Source organism: Prorops nasuta, unplaced genomic scaffold, assembly GCF_024137725.1.
Source record: "Prorops nasuta isolate Cenicafe-Biocafe unplaced genomic scaffold, Cenicafe_Pnas_1.2 PNAS00001, whole genome shotgun sequence".
NCBI classification, from domain to species: Eukaryota; Metazoa; Arthropoda; class Insecta; order Hymenoptera; family Bethylidae; genus Prorops; species Prorops nasuta.
Window position 1 is genome coordinate 13,322,584 of NW_027116798.1, and position 7,361 is coordinate 13,329,944.

At 30.9% G+C, this 7,361-nt stretch overlaps 1 pseudogene; it reads left to right on the forward strand.

The window, feature by feature from the left end:
• Positions 1-3,646: 3,646 nt before the first annotated feature.
• LOC136772571 (putative nuclease HARBI1) lies at positions 3,647-7,361 on the forward strand (annotated as a pseudogene).

Sequence of the window (7,361 nt, forward strand, 5' to 3'; positions counted from 1 at the left end):
AGTAACTAAAAATTCCTCCCACGATCCGTCGTTCCTTCCAATAGTGTCAACTCCAGTCCTGTTTCCACTGACATGGAAAAATTTCTCTTTAGCTAAAGTTTCCTATCTCTCCAGCGGACGTCTGGTCTTTTTGACAGGCCGTGATGGTGTGTCCGCCAAAATTTCTGCTCTTGCCCAGGCGAGCGTGGAAGCTGTGCATGCGTGCACAGCGAAGCCATCTGGGATCGAGAACAAACTCGTTTACGCGCGGCGTTTTAAATCAGAAATAAATTATGTAGCAAGGCAATAAAATTTGCCTTGTTACAGTACCTTATACGGAAAATGAAAGATCTATTAGAATTTCGGGGAAAATATTGAAGAAAAGAAAACCTAGCTATAATTATCCTTGTGATTCAGCCATCTTTCAAATGTGGAATGTAAGTGGAAACAATATTGAAAGTGTAGATTATCCAATAACTGAAATTGAAAAAAAATAGTTTCTGTAGATTTGAGCTGCGAATATGAGGAGAAGAAACATGTCATGTCGTTGCTCCGTATGTGAATTTATTACAGTTTGATTAAAATTTCATTTTTTCCAGTATTATGAATACTTTAATTCTCTGGTTTAATTATTGCAAAAACTATTCTAATGTATGAAGGAGTCACTCACAGGCAACTTCAACATCTATATCGAATTGAAAATCGCACAACCTAAATTGAAAATAAATGAATATTCACACAGTCATATCGATTAAACTGTTCAACGCCAACAGAAATTTTGTAACAGTCCTTGAATCCAATTCTATAACAATTATTATAAAATGTCGAATCATAATAATGCAATTGAATATAAATATCGATTGGTTGTATTTATTAATCATAAAAAAGAAAGAAAAGAAGTGGAAATTGTTCCAAATGAGTGGATATTTTTTGACGCAACAAGCGATACAATAAAGTGTAAAATTATGCCAGGACCATATACAAAACCAAATACCAATCTTTTAAAAGAAATGGTAAGGAAAGCTAAAAAAAAACACCAATTGGCCACCTTATAACATCGAAATAAGAGGAAGAGCTAGTACGCATTCCATTTATATTCAGCCTCATTTTGTAGCATTTACATCATCGTTATGCATTTCATAACCTACTTTTTTTATGTAAATACTAAGACTTTTTCTTAACTTTTATTACGTTAAAATTTATCTCATTAAACAATTATGAAGTTTTTTAAGTTTATAAAAATTAATATAATAAAAAACTAACTGATAATAACTTTTATTTCCATGTTCATAATATACATTTTTGCTTTATGATGAAGATTGTGATGCAAATATTATTATATTAAACTTATTACTGAAACATACACTGCCAGTCAAAAGTTCAAGACCAATTGAGAAATTTGGTTCAAAATCAGTCACTTCTTAAAAAGCGCATAACTTCGTAATGAGGAAAGATACAATAAAATTCCAAAAACATTGGAAAGCTGATAAAATTCTACATATAGTGGAATTAGCTCAATGCACGGAAAACGTATAGTTATCGAATTACAATTAAAAAAATATGCTGCTATATTTAAAATTTTTTATTTTTCGTTACGTCAATTCAACTCGTTGTAGCACTTGCAATAATTACGGTAATTATGTGAAACTTTGGTGACATAAAGTTCAAAGTTTCAGCTTTAATTTGAGCCATCAAACGTCACGATGTTCATTGTATTTTCTTTATTTTCATTACTTCTTTCTGAGTAATGTCGAGAAAAATTTTTGACCAAAATACAACTGCCCAAGCATTTGAAACAATTTCAGATTGAAGAATCCGTTAGTATTAAACGACCTATTCTACTTGGTCCATATTGCACTTTTATTCAGTTAAAAGAAATATGATAATTATAAATCTTGGAATTAATAAAATAGATTTGATTAATCATTACTCTACTTTCGTTGATTTAATTTAAAAATTAATGGTGTTTTGTGTTAATTGAATAAAAGTGCAATATGGAACAAGTAGAATAGCCCACTCAATACCGACAAATTCTTCGATCTGAAATTGTTTCAAATGCTTGGGCAGTTGTTTTTTGGTCAAAAATTTTTCTCGACATTACTCAGAAAAAAGTTATAAACATAAGGAAATACAATGAATATCGTGACGTTTGATGGCTCCAATTAAAGCTGAAACTTCGAACTTTATGTCACCAAAGTCTCACATAATTACCATAATTATTGCAAGTGCTACAACAAGTTGAATTGACGTAACGAAAAATAAAAAATTTTAAACATAGCAGCATTTTCATTTAATTGTAATTCGATAACTATACGTTTTCCGTGCATTGAACTAATTCCACTATATATAAAATTTTATCAGCTTTCCAATGGTGTTTGGAATTTTATTGTATCTTTCCTCATTACGAAGCAGCATTGCCAACTCTGCCATTTTGAATATACTACGCTGTACAGTGATGTCAGTGCAGTATAATCAAAATGGCGGAGTTGGCAACGCTGTTACGAAGTTATACGCGTTTAAAGAAGTGACTGATTTTGAACTAAATATCTCAAGTGGTCTTAAACTTTTGACCGGCAGTCTATGTACAAGCGGAAGAATTGGTTTCGGATTTGGAATACAATAGCTATGCTTACTTAACGGAGAATGAGGAGTCTGCTAAAGCAAAAGCTGCAGAAGACTGTAATCTCTTTAAATTATCTGATGTTTCCAGAAATACTGCATCCAAAGCTTTAGAAAACATTGGATTTAATCGTAATATATATATATATATATATATATATTAAATCAGGTAAGCGTAGTTTACGGTTTATAATCCATTATAGTGCTTAGTCTCATAATGTTAAATACATTTTATTTCAAATAGTATTACGTTTTAGATATTAGTAAAAAATTATACAATACCCCATGTAAAAGAAGTACTATAGAAAATGATTATACACCCGATAAAATAAGTTTTAAACGGCGCAAAGTTCAGTTATCCTCATGTTTACTTGAATACTGTGTACCGTATTAAACCGTTCGAACCATGAGTGTTTTTAAACATTTTAACTCGGTATTTATAAGGGCTAGTCATCTCCGATCTCCAACAATTTTTAATCTACAAAGTAAGAATTCATTTTTAGATTCAAAGTGCATGAAAGAATCTTTCAAACACAATACAAACTATAAAAGATTTCAGAAGAAAAAATTCGAGAAAAAACGTGTAAATCAAGGAAAAGTAAATAATGTTTTTTCGGTAGAAACTTTGGAATCACCTAAAAGACACACCATTCATGCAAAAGATAACAGCAATTTTAGACGGAGTGATAAATCAAATAATTTTGTATAAAATCCTTAGAAATCATTAGATCTAATCTTGATGAAAATAATGAGTCAGGTAACGGCAATCTTTCATTTAATTTATTCTATTGTATTAAGATTTTGCAACGTAGAGAGACTATATAGCCCGTGTTCGTTTATGTACTGGCAGTACTAGGAGCAATACGTCATCAAACAAAGTGCACTGTCGACAGAGTTCGGATATTAGAAAGTGTACTGCGTATGAAAACCGTAGGTGTAAAACCGAACGGCCCTACAGTAGTCTACAGTGTGATATATATTTACTAATAGTAGCTCTAACCTTTAAATAAATAAAGAAGAAGTGTCACTTGTCAGCATTCAGCTAAAAATGGAGTTGAATATACTAGGAAAATATATTGTTAATGAATATTTAACTTCCAGTGAATCTGATGATAGCTCAGAAGATGAATTAATTATTTTATCAGAGAATCAACCAAAAATACCTAGGATGTGAATTAAAAATTATATCGAAAAGGTTGTATACTTATATACAGATTTTGAATTCAAAAGTCATTTTCGGTAAATACTTTACATATAGCTTTCCTAAATTAAAATATGTTACTTTCTTTATAATGTTGCAGAAATAATAATAGTTTACTGTGAAAAGAATTGTAATATTTTCTGAAATGTACTTTTAAATTAATAAAATAATTATTTTTAAAGGTTAAGTCGTGCAACTTTTAAGATTTTATTAGAAATATTAACACCTGCTTTAAAAAGGAAATCAAATATATTTGGACGGCATCCAATATTACCAGAAAAGCAACTGCTAATAACAATTTGGATGTTGTCAACGACAAACTCATATAGGTAATATTCTTAATTTTTAAGTATACAGGGTGTAACGAAACGACCGCCTTTTCTCGTAACTGGAGGTTCAGGGTGACCATCCAAATGCACGTGTAAAATTTTGTTCGAATCGTTCAAGGGGTTTAAAAGTTATTTCCATTTAAAACTCACCCTTTTTCGGTCCTTTTCGAACGACTTTAACTGTGCATAATAAAGTGGAGAAAGTGAAAAAACAATTGACGAACACCCCACTAGAATGTAAAAATTATCGATCGCGCGCAATAATACATTTGCTATTTCTTTCATTAATTTGGCTATTAAATTAATTTTAAGAATAGCAAAATCCTTTTCATTACAATTCCAAATCAATTCAATACAAGTATCATTGACTGAATTGATGGAAAGAGGGAGAAGATAGAATGAAAAGGAAAGTATCAAAAGCTAAGATGTCACGCGACTGCACTGATAATTTAATAGGAAACACATCAAGGCATTTTCTTTCTACAAACGAAGGTAAAAAGAATGATTTAAAATCAATTCATTGATGATAGAAAAAATTAAAATTACCCATTATTGTTCTCCAAGTTCCTTTACACCGAAGTTTTTGAAAAAGCTTCAAACTGGCTCCTCGATGATTTCCAGAATGCACACTTTCATTGATTTTGCATTTAAGAACTCGCGAATTTAAGCAAATTAGGTGTTAACCTACGTTTCTTCAAAACACCGGTTAATTTGACACTTTTTGAACTGTTTGAAGTAGGCTGAAAAGAGAGACACAGAGAGATAGAATAATCAATAATTCGTTTCGACCACTCTTAATCACCCTACTTCAAACAGTTCAAAAGTGTCAAATTCTCCAGTGTTTTGAAGAAACGTAGGTTAATACCTAATTTGTTTAAATTCACAAGTGTTTAAATGCAAAATCAGTGATAGTGTGCTTTCTGGAAATCATCGAGGAGCCAGTTTGAAGCTTTTTCAAAAACTTCGATTTAAAGGAACTTGCAGAACATTTAATGGGTGAGTTTAGTTTTCTCCTTCATCAATGTATTGATTTTGAATCATTCCCTTTAGCTTCGTTAGTAGAAAGAGAATGCCCTCATGCATTGTCTATTAAGTTATCATTGCGCTCGCGCGATATCTTAGCTTTTGATACTTTCCTTTACATTGCGTCAACTCGCTCTTTCCATCAAATCAGTCAATGATGCTTGTACTGAATTGAATTGGAATTGTAATATAAAGGATTTTGTTATTTTTAAAATTAATCTATTAGCCAGATTAAAGAATTAAATAGCAAAAGTATTACCGCACGCGATCGATAATTTTTACATTCTAGCTGGGTGCTCATCAATTGTTTTTCACTTTCTCCACTTTCCATTATGCAGTTAAAGTCGTTCGAAAAGGACTGAAAAAGGGTGATTTTTAAATGGAAAGAACTTTTAAACCTCTTGAACGATTCGAACGAAATTTTACACGTGCACTCAGTTTGTCACCCCGAACCTCCAGTTACGAGAAAAGGCGGTCGTTTCTTTACACCCTGTATACAGTTTAGGGTGGTCGTTAAAAAAAATTTTTTGACGGATTCCCAAAAACCACTAGTATTTAATGAGAAACTACAGTGGTTGAAACCTGTGGCCTGATAAATGATGGAAACACATGCCTCAATGCGATCAAATATAATTTTCGAAGCATTTTACAGTTTTTCGTAGATAACTCATTAAATATTCGATTCTATGAAAAGATGCATATAACCTTTTCTCTGAAGAATTAAATTCTACATATTAAAGATTGTATACATTTTTCTTCTAGAATGCATACTAATCGAGATATTCCTGAAAAATCAATCCTCTTTTTCGTTTATGCACATTATATTGACATATGCTCATATGAGTAGTTATTCTTATTTCGCTGTAGTTACACATTTTATTTCTCTTAATTTAATAAAATATGTTAATTGTACGGTAAACTAAAAATAATTATTTATATAAATTTATCAATATAATGTGTATAAACGAAAAAGAGGATTGATTTTTCAAGAATATCTTGATTAGTATGCATTCTAGAAGAAAAATGTATAGAATCTTTATTATGTAGAATTTAATTCTTCAGAGAAAAGGTTGTATGCATCTTTTCATAGAATTGAATATTTAATGAGTTATCTGCGAAAAACTGTAAAATTCTTCGAAAATTATATTTGATCGCATTGAGGCACGTGTTTCCATCATTTGTCAGGGCACAGGTTTCAACCACTGTAGTTTCTCATGAAATACTAGAGTTTTTTAAGGATCCGCAAAAAATTTTTTTTTAATGACCACCCTAATAAAGCTATAGCTTTATGTTAATTAAAAATGGATGAGAGCTTTATTAATTATATTAAATATATAGATGTAGCAGTAACAGATTTGATGTGAGCAAATCTACTGCTTGGGCTTGCGTCAGGAAAGTAATAAATGCTCTATATAAACATAGAAACGTATTTATTAAATGGCCATCAATAGATGAAGCAAAAGAAATAATGATGAAAATTAAGGAAAGACACAGGTTTCCTAAAACAATTGGTGCAATTGATGGAACACATATCCATATTGCAGCACCAAAGCAATTTCCTGAAGCTTATGTGAATCGCAAAGGATTCCATTCTATTCAACTCCAAAAATTTTTAGTTTTATTGCTTCTAATTTTTAGAATTTACATTATTTATTTCTTTAATATATTTAATTTAATTGTAGGTTATATGTGACAATTCGCTAAAATTTACTCATTCTTATTGTAGGGAAGTTGGATCCGTACATGACATGAAAGTCTTTCGATTATCTGGTTTTGAAAATATGTTAAAACCAGAGAATTTCCCTGAGGATAGTCATATTCTAGGTGATGCAGCAAACAGCATTAATAAATATTTGTTGGTACCATTTAAAGATAATGGTCATCTTTCGGAAGCCTAACAAAATGATAACTATCACCATTCAGCTGCAATAATGATGGTTGAACGATCTTTAGGGCTATTAAAAGGCAGATTCAGAAGTATACTGGATAAACTTCCCATGACTCGTACAGAGTTGGTGCCAACATATATCGTGGCATGCATTATTTTACACAATATATGTATTCTTAACAATGACTTAATTGAAATACCTATTGTAGTTAACGAAACAGAACGATCTACACAATTTGCAGAACCTGTGAATATTTATAAAGAGGAAGGAATTCAAAAACGCAATGTCATAGCACACTCATTACTTTATAAAAATATATAA